A 14,778-nucleotide genomic window follows, 5' to 3' on the forward strand; every position below is an offset into this window, starting at 1 on the left:
CGCACAAGATGGAGTATGCGGGTGCCGCTTCTTACATTAATTAACACATGGAGTAATTTGCATGTGCAATATGTATCATATATACTCCTTTAATTGCTTGAATTAGTTGGGAACAATCGGATTAAAGTACCTGTAATCTTATTGTTATTTTTAGTCCCTTAGCTTTCAATTTCACAAGAAGTGAGACGTCTTTAGATTTGAGACCGTTACGGTCACTAAGAACGAATTTATGCGAAACAATCACCATACCAATTTAGATCTGTTGTGGGCGGCTTAAGAAACCTAACTTGAAATATTTTTTTTTTGTTCGGTGCACGCATCCAATAAATTTGTGTCCAGTAACACCCTTTATAAATTATTGTGTTTATGTTTCGGAAACCTGTCGGCCAGATTATACCTATAACAAAACTTATAACGTTTCTTATAAAGCCTACTTCAATTCAGGTGAAGAAAGAATCTGGAGTGATGCGATGGCACGATGTCAGCAGGATGGGGCCTATTTGTATGTGGGCAATACAGCAGCAAAAATTCAAACCAATATAAGCAATATTTTTATTCAGATCTGTATCTGAATAGGGATTGGGGAACAGGCATAGCCTATATTAAACCCTTCTCCCTGTCAGATATAGATACATGTACAATGTACTAGTGAAAATATAATTACGTGAGTGTGTTATAGTTGTCCCTGGAACCGTCTGGTGATTTCGAAAAACGAGTGGACAGTTTTTAAAATATTGAATGAGTTTTCTATGTCGTCAATTCCGTACAATAAGATTGTAGTGTTTCGATGAATAGTAGGTAAATTATTTCGGGCATCTAAATATAAGGAGCAATTAAATAAAAAAAATGTTTAGAGTCTTCAAATTGATGACCACATTTACAGGATGGATTGTCAGAAATATGACGTAAAAATTTATGTCCGTTTAGATTGCTGCAAGAGAGACGCGGTTTAGAATGAATAATTTGGTTTACGCGGGATCCAAACGAAAAGGTTTTTGGTGGTATTGGATCTTGAGCCATGAGTTACGAATTGAAAATATTTAGAGATATTGAATTTTTTGTTGTGTCTGCACTTAATTTGTTCCATTCTCTAATTGACGATGGTATGAAAGAATTATATAAGATATTTGTTTTACATTTACATGTGTATTCAGGTAGACTTGTTTTTCGGAGATTATAATGTACGCTTTTTGTCAAGATTAAATCATGAAGATGGGGTGGGGAAAGGCCGTTTATAATTTTATAAATGAAATTGAGTTATGTCTTCTGCGTCTCTCTTTTGGCGTAATAAAACCGGTTTCTCCATGTAACAGTCTGTGGCTGGTACCCCTTACAGCACCACATATGGACCTAAGTGCATCCAGTTGTAGGTGCTCTAATGTGTTCGCTAGTTGGCATGTGCAGTTGTCCCAGATAATCAAAGTGGGGTAGGATAAAAGAGGTATAGATTGTTTGTAACGATTTCCGGTTAAGTCTGTATTTAAGGGATCTTAAACAATTGACCGATTTGCTGTTTTTTTCTATAATGTCGTTAATATGTTTGTTCCATTTGCAATTTTGTTGAAATGTTAAGCCTAAATGTTTGTGATGGGGGACCTCCTTGATAGGAACATTATTTAGATCAAGAGTAGGTAAAATGGGATTTTGTTTGGTTGTCAGTGCTAGTGTTTCGGTCTTTAGTGGGTTGAAGGATACCAGCCATGTTTTAGCCCAAAAGTTAATTTTATCCAGGTCACTGTTTAGTATATTTGCGCATTGGGTCGGGTCATCAATTTTCAGATAAAGGGAAGTGTCGTCAGCAAAGAGTCGAACATTTGATGTAATATCATTCACAACCTCATTTATATAAATGAGAAAAAGGAGGGGACCGAGAACAGAGCTCTGTGGTACGATCGAGGGAATGGTTTTGGGGTAGGACTAGGAGACACCCTCAGTAACAACCCATTGTTTTCTTCCCTCTAAATAGTTGTGAAACCATTGAAGGATGTCTCCCCGTATCCCCGCAGCTTCAAGCTTGTGACAGAGTCTAGCATACCAGACCCTGACAAAAGCTTTACTGATGCCACAGAACACTGCTCTCGTGTAGAATCCCTGATCAATTGCTTGACAAAAGTAGTGTGCAATATCGGTTAGTTGGTAAACACTAGAATCCCCATGCAAAAAACCGCTCTGAAGGTTAGTTAGAACATAATTCTCCCTTGGGAAGTTGAAGACATGTTTATAAATGCATTTTTCGCATGGGTCACCTTTTTTTAATATTGCAGTTAAATTGGCAAATTTCCAGATATTCGGTACTGTTTTCGATGAAAGGGAGTGGTTAAATATTTAGATAGAGGTTCAAAGAGTTCGTTGGATATTAGTTTTATTAGTTTTCCGCTGATGTTATCGGGTCCATTGGCTTTCAAGGGATCAATAGTAGTAATGGTGTCTTCAACTTCCTTCTGGCTGAGGGGAATATTAGTTAATGAGTTGGGTATTCTATCTAGTGCAGGAAGTTGTTCATTGTCGCTATCTATGTTAGATTGGCTAATAAAGAAATCGTTAAGGCAGTTACATATTTTGTAGGATGGTGTGTGATATGTGGTGTCGTTTACTGATAGAGGTGGCAGTTCATTGCTTGTGCCAGCACGATTATTTTTCATAAATGAGTTGACAAGGCCCCACCAATTATTACTTCCAAAGTTATTGCAATTATTGATTTTGTTATCGATTTTGTGAAAATATTCCTATTTGCAATTTCTGATTAGGTATATATATTCATTTCTAATAGTTCTGAATTTATGCCAATCTGATTCTAAATTTCTTTGCACTGCCTTTTTTATGTATTTTATTTTTCTTTCTACTCAACTTTCGAATCGCATTATTCATCCATGGTTGGTCTTTGGGTCTGATAGTTACTGTTTTATAAGGAATGTGTTTTTTCGCTGGCCTCGTCAGCTCACTTGTGAAGTTAACTTGATTCTATGCTAATTAAACTTTCCCAGTCCGTGTCAGTAACGTCCCGTCGCATGTCCCCTGTATTAATATTGTTATAGAGCCAAATCACTCGTTTGTAGCATGTTAATTTTGGATTCTGGAATGAAAGTCGACAGTACACAGGACAATGATCACTACAAAAATTATCTAGACAGCCTGGTTCTTTTATATAGTTTCGACAGTTAGTTAAAATTACATCTATAAGTGAGTTATTACCGTAGTTTCCGAATCGCGTTGGAGTATTAATTACTTGATAAAAATCGAAAAGTATCATTGCATTGTGTAGAAATGATTGTGTTGAAGTCATAAAATCGATATTAAAATCGCCAAAAATAAAACAGTTATCGACATTATCACATGCTGACTTAGCAATCGAATCAAAAAATTTGTTGTTTTGTTCAGCAGTAGAACTTGGAGGTCTGTAAAAGGTACCTATTAAAATAGTTTTATTTGAAGTATTTAATTGTAACCATATGCATTCTGTACCGTCGACTTCCAGGTCAGGTCTTCTTTTCACAGAAAATGTGTCCCGTATGTAAGCCACAATACCCCACCCTGTCCGTACGATTGTGAGTATCCCAAAAAAAAATATTTGATGTAACCTTTTCTCGTACCGCTCTCGATATATATCTCACAAGGCGCCTGTGTTTGATCAATTTTGTGGATTTGATTCTATAGTATGCCAACCGGTTTTCATCAGTTTTGGTTTTCTTACAACACAATATTACCTTGATTAAATAGCCAGTCAAATGTCCCCATAAGATTTCGCGACATTTTTTTTAAATCGCATATTTTGATACATTGTTCTTGAGTCGACGAATCATAGTCTGCGTATATTATTGAACGCGTCCTGTAAAGGGCTGGCTAGTCACGGATAAGGTGGGGAAAACAACCGCAAAATAAAACGGAATGGAATGTTGTTATACTTTCAGTTCGACTGGGATGTATTTGACAAAATTAGACTGAAAAATGTAACTTCCGCATTAATAAATGTGTATGCATTTCTCCTTTCTAAGTAATTGCTTTCAGAGTTATTGCCTTGATCACTGGCAAAAAACATACCATCCGATTGACTTGACATTGGCACACGGTGTCATTCTGAGTGCTGCGCAAACTACCCCGGATTGATATGAAATTCTTATAATATTGGGTAAGGTCAGAACAAAATGTTAGTGCTATATTGTTAGTGTTTGTGCCATTAAAAGAGTTAACCCGAGCCCCTTAATTTGATGTTCAGGCCTAGCCCTTTGTTCGGTGCACGAATCCCCCATAATTGTGTCCAGTAGCTAACTGCCTTTATAAATTATCGTGTTTTTATTTTTCAGAAATCTGTCCCTCAGATTTCACCTATAATACAACTTATAACGTTTGTTATAAAGCCTACTTCGGTTCAGCTGATGAACGAAACATCTGTGATGGGATGGCACGATGGCAGCAGAATGGTGGCTATTTGTATGTTGGCAATTTCAAATCATACAGACCTTGATTGGGTAACAACCTAACCCATACATCACCAATAACAACAATAATATATTTTATGTCATTCAGGTGCATAAAATTAGCCACTAATGCAACCACGTGAATTTCAAAACTACGTAACGAATCACCACCGGCTACCTGGACGATATATCAGCTATTTTTTGCTGCTTGGTAACCTATGTTTCATAAAGCTGTTTTTTAAAAAATAGAGTAAACCTTACCTATTGTTTTTGTCGTCTATAACTTTCTATTGTTTTCATGCCATTATCTTTATTGGTTTAGGTTTTTCTAGACTGATTGACATCCATTATCATTGAATTCAAAATTAATATCTAAATCAGTTTTTATTTTTTTATTTGTTCAATCATCTACATTGCTTTCTAAAGAACTATTTCTAACACTAATGTTTGTACAATTTACTTACGGAGAATAATGCTGCACACAGATAACTATCTACTCGGAGAATAGATCACTGACATGGATGGTCGTTTATTCAAAATTCTACTATTTTATATTTAGAGCAATTCTAATCGATTTTACACCTTCAATACACACAAATTGAAAGACTAAATGCCGTGTCTATTCTCAAGCGGAACTTTGCAGACAGAAAACAACACTTTCGCATCAAAGGCAGTCTGATGTATTGGGGTTTTAAGATTAAGCTTGTTTGAGCATCTGTATTTTTATATATCAGATAGCATATAATGTAGTCTGCATGCAAACGTGACCTCGGGTTTGTCGCCCCATTTGAACGACGAGACGTAGTTAATTTTTAGTCTTGCACAACAATCAAGCAAAACCACACTGTAAAATCTCGGAAGCTCCTTCTCGGCCAACATCCGGACCAAAACCAAGAAATCCTGGGGCGGATCTAGGAATTTTGAAATGGGGGGGGGCTCAAAATGAGGGCACTGACCGCTGAGAGGGGATTTTTTTTTTTTTTGGGGGGGGGGGGTCCCCCCAAGAAAATTATCCGTCATTTCCTTGCATCTGTAGCCATTCCAAGAGCTATTTGGCTGATATTTTCGTCTAAGTAAACGTTCGGAAATCGTTGAAAAAGAGCTTTAAAATCGAGCAAAAAAGCCAGTTGAACATGCGGCTCGAAAATTGTCCAGGGCGAGCGAGGCATTATGATGGGAAAAAAGACGAATCTATTCCCTAGCCACTTCACTATTCAAGCCTTGTAACTTGTACTTGGTACTGTCCACACATGAAACAATGCTACATCAAGTTGCACTCATGCGCGTCGGTGATGGACATGAGTGTATGTATACGCCGTCGATTCCACAAGATGTCTGTCTATAGTCACTCTATAGGATTAGGGCACCGTCAGCTAAACAACAAGAATTCGTTTGAAAGTGGAAGCATTAATTAGACCAGACTGGTGTGTTTGAATCGATGGTTTGAGTCATTTGGGATCTCTGCAACGGATTGGGAACGGACATATTTGGGTCTGAGAAAAGGCACTTTCAGCAGTAAAAAAGGGCACTGTCGAACATTAGGGGGGTTGCGCCCCCCCCCCCCTTGAATCCGGCTCTGAACTGGATGGACAAATTGTCTCCGACAAGAGAGGTACCTGTGACATTGTCAGTTGCTAATGGTAGTAAAGCCTTATAAGAAAAGTGCTGGGCTATACAAAAAGACTATTCTAATTCTATTAAGGGTAAACTCCCCTCTCTGGACACTATTCTCCTCCCTTAGATTGCACAAGTAGCGATAGAAAAAAAACGTATGTTACTCTGAAAATTCTATTCTAATGCCTTGATGTAGCAATTTATTGTCACCGTTGTGAAGCCAACACGCCTTCAAGGGAACTAACTCCAATAATATCTGGAATCAGACTAGCAATTATTTGCCCATTAACTTCAATGTTAAATGGCTGTAACATCACAGGCTGTACTTTTTGCTCAACATTCGTTGGTTCCAATCTTTATAGGCACAATGGGGACCACATTTGGCAACATCCTCATCATAATTTTGTAGGAGGTTGGCCGTTTAGATTTTTTGCTACGGGGATTTGATGTTGACTGGGGTGAAAATCTCACTTCCGACACAATGATTGTTCTGCAGAAAGACACTTTACACCCCCATCCCTCCGTTGTAAAATCATCTGTATTACCCAAAACTGCTATGGAAGTGTAAATTTGATCCCTTTTCTCCAATTCTAGACCAAAAAGTCAACCCAAAAACGCAGGAAGAGGGGAGAAAAAAATTAAGGGAAAAAATGGTCTATTTATAACTAGCATACATCATGAAATAGGGGGAAATAATTACTAATTCGCCTATAAATAGTTATGCACCTCAATTTTTATAAACATGTCTGAATTACAAATTAAGAAAATTGCGCTAGGTTTTTTTTTTTCATTTTCTATTTCATTAACGAAGCGTGCGTTTTTTGTTTTGCTTTTATATCTTCAATAACACTTTCGTTGACTTGCCGTGCTTATGATCTACTGAATCAGAATTTTTTCCACTAGCTGTCCAGAATGTTTCTTTCCTCCTACAGCTAAAGACCCCTACGCGCAAGCGAATTATTTAAAATATAAATGAAATTAAACGAAATGGTTTTTACGTCCTATTTACAATAAAAAAAAAACCATATTATTAGTTTCGAAATGATCTAGTTTGTGTCTAAAGGACGTTAATTTACAGTGATAATAATAGGAGTAACTAAAGCAGTGATTCTCAACCAGTGTGCCGCGGAGATCTTCCTAATTTTGAACGGCACGCTAAGAAACTTTATTTAGTTTGAGTCATTTTATGTGTCTATGACTAGTCTCTGTCTACGGATCTATGCCGTATATGACTTTATTTTATTTTGCAAAATTCAAATATTTTTCATATATATTTAGCCAGGTCTGCCGATATTTTTTTCATGTGTACCAAGGTGTGCCGTTTGCAAAAAAAGGTTGGGAACCACTGAACTAAAGTAAGGCTTGTCATGGTGGCAAAATATATATCGCTATAATTGTCGATTTTTTTTTTATCTTGGGGCACCTTACTTTTGTCGAATATAATTGGCCTGTTGATAACCGCACTGATGGGGAGTGACATGTGGCTCATAACGCCACTACTACTCTACACAATGGCCCTTGCACTGAAGGCTGGGGCCCTTTAATTGATGGTTTTCATGAACTCAGTGCCCTATTCGTGAACTCGGGCATTTTCCCAGAAGTATCTATGTCAGGTTATCTCCCCTGATTCGTGTTGCGTAGTCTATATGTCAGTTCTTAAAAGTGACCGATGGAGAATAGTAATCCCCAACATCTTTAACGACAGAAGAGTGATTGAGAAAATGTTTTTTTTACGTTTATTTTAGGTTGCGATGGTGTCTTTTTCCACAATTGAACGTTGCCTGTTGAGAGTTATCTCTCTTTAATTATTTTGGCGAAAAGTGCCCATTTGGTTCACGTGTATCGCCCTTGTGCATGTGCCCAGTCGTAAGGCACATGAATCTTGAGCCGTGCATCGCCTCAGCATTCATCAGTGCCATTTGCGTAGGCTAATTTCTCATTTGTTTTCTCATCTTATCCACGGGGCTGTCTTATAAGTGTTTATATGTGTTCTGCGGTCCTTCGGCACTTACTATTATCTACCACGGTAACTAATTTTGTAGCCAAGAGCGCTCTGGTGCGAATCGCGAATCACAAATGTCCTCCACCACCAGAGCCGAATATAGATCTTGGTGGCCACTTGGTGTCTTCAAAACTTACTTTAATTCAGCATTGACATAATTTCTCAATCACCATCCAAGCACCAGCTGGCGATAGTCATTTATTTTTTCTTTTGTCAACTTTGTTTCCAGGAGTGGTTGGGTAACATTTGCAGAACCATTGCCGAATTAGAATCCTCCATCTATATCGAAAATACTGTTTTTGCGGGGAAAAAAGCCTATTCGTTGAAGGCCGTGATGAGCTCAGTAAAGTCTTGCCAAAAAAACTGTGTGGTTTAAATAAACTCCGCATATCTTTGCAACGGTGATAATGCCAATGCTTTACGTACAAGCAATGTGTAAATGAAATAGGGTTTAACGTCCTACTTTTCAGCACAAACCGGGATAACGAAGCCGGGAATACTCCACATAGTCTGCTATTGGGGTGGAAGGATTTGCCTGACTACAATTTTACTATTATATCGAGTTTTAACTGTCAAGAGTTCTTTTACCCAAACGACTAGATGCTGTTCCTTACCAGGTCCTCCGCCCGGAACCATTGACAAATCCCGGCGAGGAACGTTCTCGGCCGATACCCGAATCGAACACTGGATCTCGAAGAAGAATAGGCGGACACAACGCTGTCCAGGTAATGTTTTCATCACACAGTGTATGGCGTATGTCCATCTTCAATAGTCCTGCTTGTGCAGAAAAGCGGGACGTTAATCTATCGCCAGATTTGGGCAAAGAAATCGTCGGTTCCAGTTTGTATATAACCAATAGAAAATACTACTAACCGCCCGCCAGTATCCCCCGTCGCTAGGATCCTTCGGAAGGAGCCGCCCCGGGACCGCCCCCGTCATCCATCCCTGCCTATTGTCAAATCTAAGCAAACGTACGTTTCTTATTTTTTATTTTCCACACATGCATTATACGTTTAAAAACTTTTTCAACACAAATAGCAAAATTGGAAATCATTACAATTGAATAGACCAGTAACTACCGGAAATCGACGTTCTCATAAACATAATCGGATATCCTCCCACGAGCAAGCGAATTATTGGAATAAAATTTAACCGAAATGACTTAATTTGTTTCGACATATTGTAACACTACAGATAACAGAAGATCAGCATAATTGATAAGACCTTTATTAAGAACATGAAATAGACATAAATAGGGAGGAGCTCTATTCCAAGTCTGACTTACTGTCAGTAAACTCCTGCTTATATAGCGTGATCAACATATATGGTATTGTTTATTTATCAGATTTTGGTATCTGTAACTGCACTGCGTATTCCTTTTGAAGTCATTATCATGTCATGACCACTACTACATTCTCCTTAAATTTGTGCAGAGTGTTATACACCGTACAGATCATGTGTAGCTTGTAAAGGACATATTGAATTATTAATTACATGTTTAATTAGATCATAGCAAGTTCGTGCCTTAACAGAAGTTTATACAGAGTTGAAACGTCAATACCATATATTATCAAAAACCAGCAGAGGTCATAAAGTTCTATGCACCTAAATGATCGTTGAATTTGATGAAAGGTATAGATCACTTTGTCACAATATACGCCCATACTACAGTGTTGGCCTAGGAAAGCAACAAAATTAATAAAACTGACATTTTCTATAGCGTTTCATAAATTTTTAAAACCAAAGCAAACGATTGGTAGCACCACCAATGAAACTTTATCGAATTGGTTTTGAAAATAACATTATCAGAATACCTAGTTTTTGTAACATTAATAGTCAGGCAGATAACTGTAATATACGTTAAAATCTGGATACAAACACTATGTCGTCGCCCATGTCCAGACGTCTGAATTTCTAGACATCCGGACGTCCGTTCACATTTCTTTGTTGACGGTATAGATGTCAAAATCTTATGTGATTTTCATGAAATTTAACATGTTGTTATTTCTAAAAGTTCTCCGATGGGTTCGAGTTTTGTCTGTACCAGAACGCAACTTCTTGTGTCATGGACACTGTCTATTACGCCTAGTTGTGAAATGTGTGGGAAGGTTGTGGACCCTCAAGAGGCTATGCACAATTGTTGGTCGGCTTCGGTTGAAACATAACATTTATGTTTATTTCCAAATGATCTCAGATATTTCTTGTCAGAAAATTCAACATCATTGGATTTTCGAGTGGCTAATGAACTTTTTCAATAGAGTAGACTCAAAAGAGTAAGTGTGACAATTTTGATACTTGCATCCAAATTTGAAAGACTTCCCTTATATATTATACAATTATCTACGTACGTAGGGATATATCACTTTTGAAATGCCGCGTCTACAGTCACCCGCGTCGCCGGCATAAAGATTGTCTAATATAAAGCGACAATGCCAAGGAATAATGCAACAACATGACGAGGCGTCGGGGTTTCAAAAACTAAAAACACAACTGATTGATGCTGAGGTGCCATTCAACTTCATTTCCTTTTTTCTGCCTTTTTTCTATACGATACGCTTTTAAAATATGCACTATTGATTTGACGCCACATAGCTTATTTTATATCTTCATTAGAACTAAAGAAAATATACCCTAGTCGATGGTTGTTTTTTTTTATTATTATTTTAATAATTGATGTCATTTTAGAAATATGTTTTTTGGAAATTAATAATTCAATACTGGAAATGACAATCAGATATGACCTTTACCGATTAAATAAAAGACAACCACTCCCTTCAGCTCTATGAGTAGCCGTGTGGTTAATAAATACATGATAAACTCTCACATCTGATTAGTGGTGGCTAATCTATCAATTATGTACAACTCTATTTAACGCATTAACTTAGTTTTGGAAGTTCAGCTTCAGAATTCCACCCAGTTCGAATCCTGAATTCCTTACGGGGTTGTATAAACATGGCACATCTGTATTATGAAGTCCCTGGTAGACGAGACTTACAGCGCATTTAATTGTTGTTCCTGGTGTAAATAAAACTAATCCTTGCAACTGTTTAAACCAATAGACTATTACAATGTTTAGTGTGTTGATGCGGGCAAAAACCCACTATATATGTACGTATTACATGTATTTATAAAACAATAAGAAGAATTGATCGACATAACTTATTCGGATTTTAATCCGGTCGCTGTAACTGGCAACGGGTGCGGAGTACTGCCGAGCCGGAGGAGAATCTATTGCATATAAAAGACGACGTTTTCTTTAATCCTTGTCCAGTTACCATTAATATCGAAGCCTAAGTAAATTCTCGGATTATCCCCTGCTTACGTCTTTTTCCACGGTTTTTATCTCAGAAACTATTGTACGTTTAAGCCTCTTACCTTTTCCACGTCCGCTTGTAATACTATAGGGTTTATTTTTGTTATAAGAAAGGTGTTCTGTTTAATATAGAAATTCTTTACCTACATGGTGTGTGACGAAGACTAGGGTAATGAAGTAGCTTGCATTATTCTACTACTATCTTAGACTAACTCGCCGACAGTTATGTCAGTATTCATTGCTGGAAGTAGGGTACTATAGTCCAGTCATCCCGTGCACGGGTTTGTACAATTAACTAGAATAGTGTTGACGTAAAACGGTGCCTATACGAAACACTTACCCAAAAATGGTAATTGTCCCGCCCTATTAGATGACGCATTATACTTCCTCTATAGGAGAGAGCTTGTTTGATTTACCCTCAGATATCATTATGAGTCCGTAGTGAAAACATTATTCGGAGCTCAAGGGGAACATACCCATAGCCTCCTCGGCTTAGAAGCTAGGTGAACACATCATCCTAGCGCGAACCTTATGTAGGACTATCAAGAAATATGTGGCTCATGCCACGCTTAAGTTGTTCTTGTCTGGGTTACAAAGGATATTAAACTCAGACCGTGGATATTTTAATAACTCTAAAAATAATATCATAACTTTATAGTTCGCTGTATTTGTTTAATTATATAAACTTAGTAACAACATAAACGGTGTTCCAGAGTCAGTTAATTGATTATCGAAATAATTGATCCCACAACGTGAAGTCGAAGAAAGTCCTAGACGAAAGTGTCACACATATACCTTGTAGTGTCACACGCTCACCATTAACATACATCAAGCGGTCCCTAACGCAAAGAGGTCATTTAGTGAAACCCTCTCAGTGTTGTCCTATGCGCGTCCCATGGGTGCTTTTCAAGGAATCCAGTACGTTTCTAGTAAGATTAGGTGTCCCCATTTTTTATAAATTGCCATACGTTTATTGGAAATAACTACCCGATAAATACTTTTGTGGGAACGTATCTTAAAGAATTTCGTGTGATCAATAAAATACAGTTTAATTCGATATTTACGAGTCGCTGCCAATATTGATTGCGGATAGGTGGTAAATAATTATCGGAAATCAACAACCAACAGGAAGGATGAGGTTGTGTGTGTCGCTAACGCACTGGCCATACTTTTTAAACTCACATTTTCATATTAAAGCGAGAGTCTCAACCAGAATGTGAATACTGCCATGTTCCTTTGACAGTCAAGCACATATTTCACCATATTTTGGTGCAATATAGCTCGGTTGGAGCTGACGTGCCATAAAACAACATTTTATTTCATTTCGGAAATCGACGTTCTGGTCTGATGCATATTAACGCAGTCGAATATTTATTTTAGCCGCTAGATTGTTCAAAGCCGTCAAGTCCAAGGACTATATGTAATTCTTATTGAAGAATAATAGGAGTCTTCATCTCATTTTTACATAAACCAAAGACTATTTAATCTCACTATCATAAAACAAAACTGTTTATAAATATCATGTGATCATTGTAACCTCTACATCGTCTACCGAAAAATCGTGGGTGGAAGAAGGAACGAGCATATAAGCCCACGTTACAGATTTAGCTATACAAACAAGAAAAATAAAAAATGTTTCATGGCACTAACCGGGCTCTATTCCGCCAAATATATGGTGAATATTATCACATTAATATATCTATACACATAAATAAACAAATGAAATCAAAAGGGGTTTAACATCCTACTGTTCTGCTCCAAATGCGCTAATGAAGACGGACATACGCCATACAGAGTGCTATGGGTGGAATTTAGTCCGGACAGCGGCGCTACGGCCTAATTTTATATAGAATTCCGACAATGTGTACACGTGACCTCGGTTTTTCGTACCATCGGAATGACTAGACAGCTGCTCTTGTCATGCCCTTTGTCCTGCACCACTGACAAGGGGAACCACGCTTGAAAACATAAAAAAAAACAAAAAAAACAAGTATTACATTGTGATAGAGTTTTCCGGATTCGGAAAACAAATGTTGTACCGATCGGCAATGGTTAGGTAATAATAAAATGCCATCTGCAAACAGTGCCCATAATGGTAATGGGCTTATGTGCGTATTGGTATTTCACAGATAAATCTTCTTGTTAAGTCACAGGTGATGTCTAAAGCTTTATTTTGAGAACCATAAATGATAGCGGCACATTCTTCGGTCAGCTTGTTAGGTTCCCCAGGGTACCATACGTTAGTATTAAAATCAGATCCATCTAACCATGTCCATTTGGTGCCCAGTCTGGTTCCTCCTATGAATACATTGTTACTCGACAATGCTATAATAGAAAAAAAACAAGTTAAATCGTTAAAAGTAGTAAAGATAGCCATGAAAAACTTGGAATTGCCCCCACGCAGACAGTTAAGTCTCAACCGCAGCTTATCTGAAAGGAAAACTTAGATGATGACCAAAGTTGATTAGGATCTAGAATGCCGTTCACAAGGTCTTAAGGGGGGGGGGGCTGTAATGACGGAACAATGATCATCAATATGATTCGCTACATCAAGTCCCCCAATGCTTCCCGCCAAAATTGAAAATATTCGTAACAAATATGATAGCCTTTATTGCGTCCAGGTTTTCATTTACATCGGTCAACAGACGCCTCGGGGAATATAATCACATCTGGCAAGACAAAACGTGACAGATCTATCTGCCATCAAAGCGATACACCTCGCTTTAAAAATAGCAATATCCTGTGCCAATGATACACATTGATAAAAAGAGAGAGCGAAATGGGGTTTAACGCCCACTCGACACAAACTAGGTCATTTCGGGACTAACACATGGTTCACTTTTATTTCTATAATTCGCTTGCGCGTAGGGGTTTTTTAGCAGTGGGAAGAAACCGGAGGACCCGGAGAAAACTCCTTGTCACGTACAACCGGGGACACATTGATAAAGGTTGTCGCAAAGGTGGTAACATTAAGAACAACACTTACCAAGTTCATGTCAAACAGCTGAGCGGCAAGAATTTAAATCTCAAACAATGAATGAATAACATGGGGTTTGGTGTCCTACTGTTCTGCCCCTACTGGGCTAATGAAGACGGCCATACGCCATACAGTGTGCTATGAGGAACATGTTGGCCGGACTGTAATGAATTCCGTCTGTCATGGGTCCTTTTATGTACACGCCAACGTGTAACACAAACGTGTACTCGTTGGTCGGTTTTCGTCCCATCACAAGTATTTACGACATAGTTCATTTTAATGAGCTACTTCGATTCATCCGTCATTATTAGCCCGGTTAGCCTAGAAACGTACGGCGTTAAACCACATTACAATTGGTTCTTCAAAACATAAACAATGTCAATCGGGTGACCAACTTTGTTGCCAATGTCAACAAGGGTAATAACTGCTAGAAAATTAATCGGCATCTTCGTCTTAC

The sequence above is a fragment of the Patella vulgata genome, chromosome 1, assembly GCF_932274485.2.
Source record: "Patella vulgata chromosome 1, xgPatVulg1.2, whole genome shotgun sequence".
In the NCBI taxonomy this organism is placed as follows: domain Eukaryota; kingdom Metazoa; phylum Mollusca; class Gastropoda; family Patellidae; genus Patella; species Patella vulgata.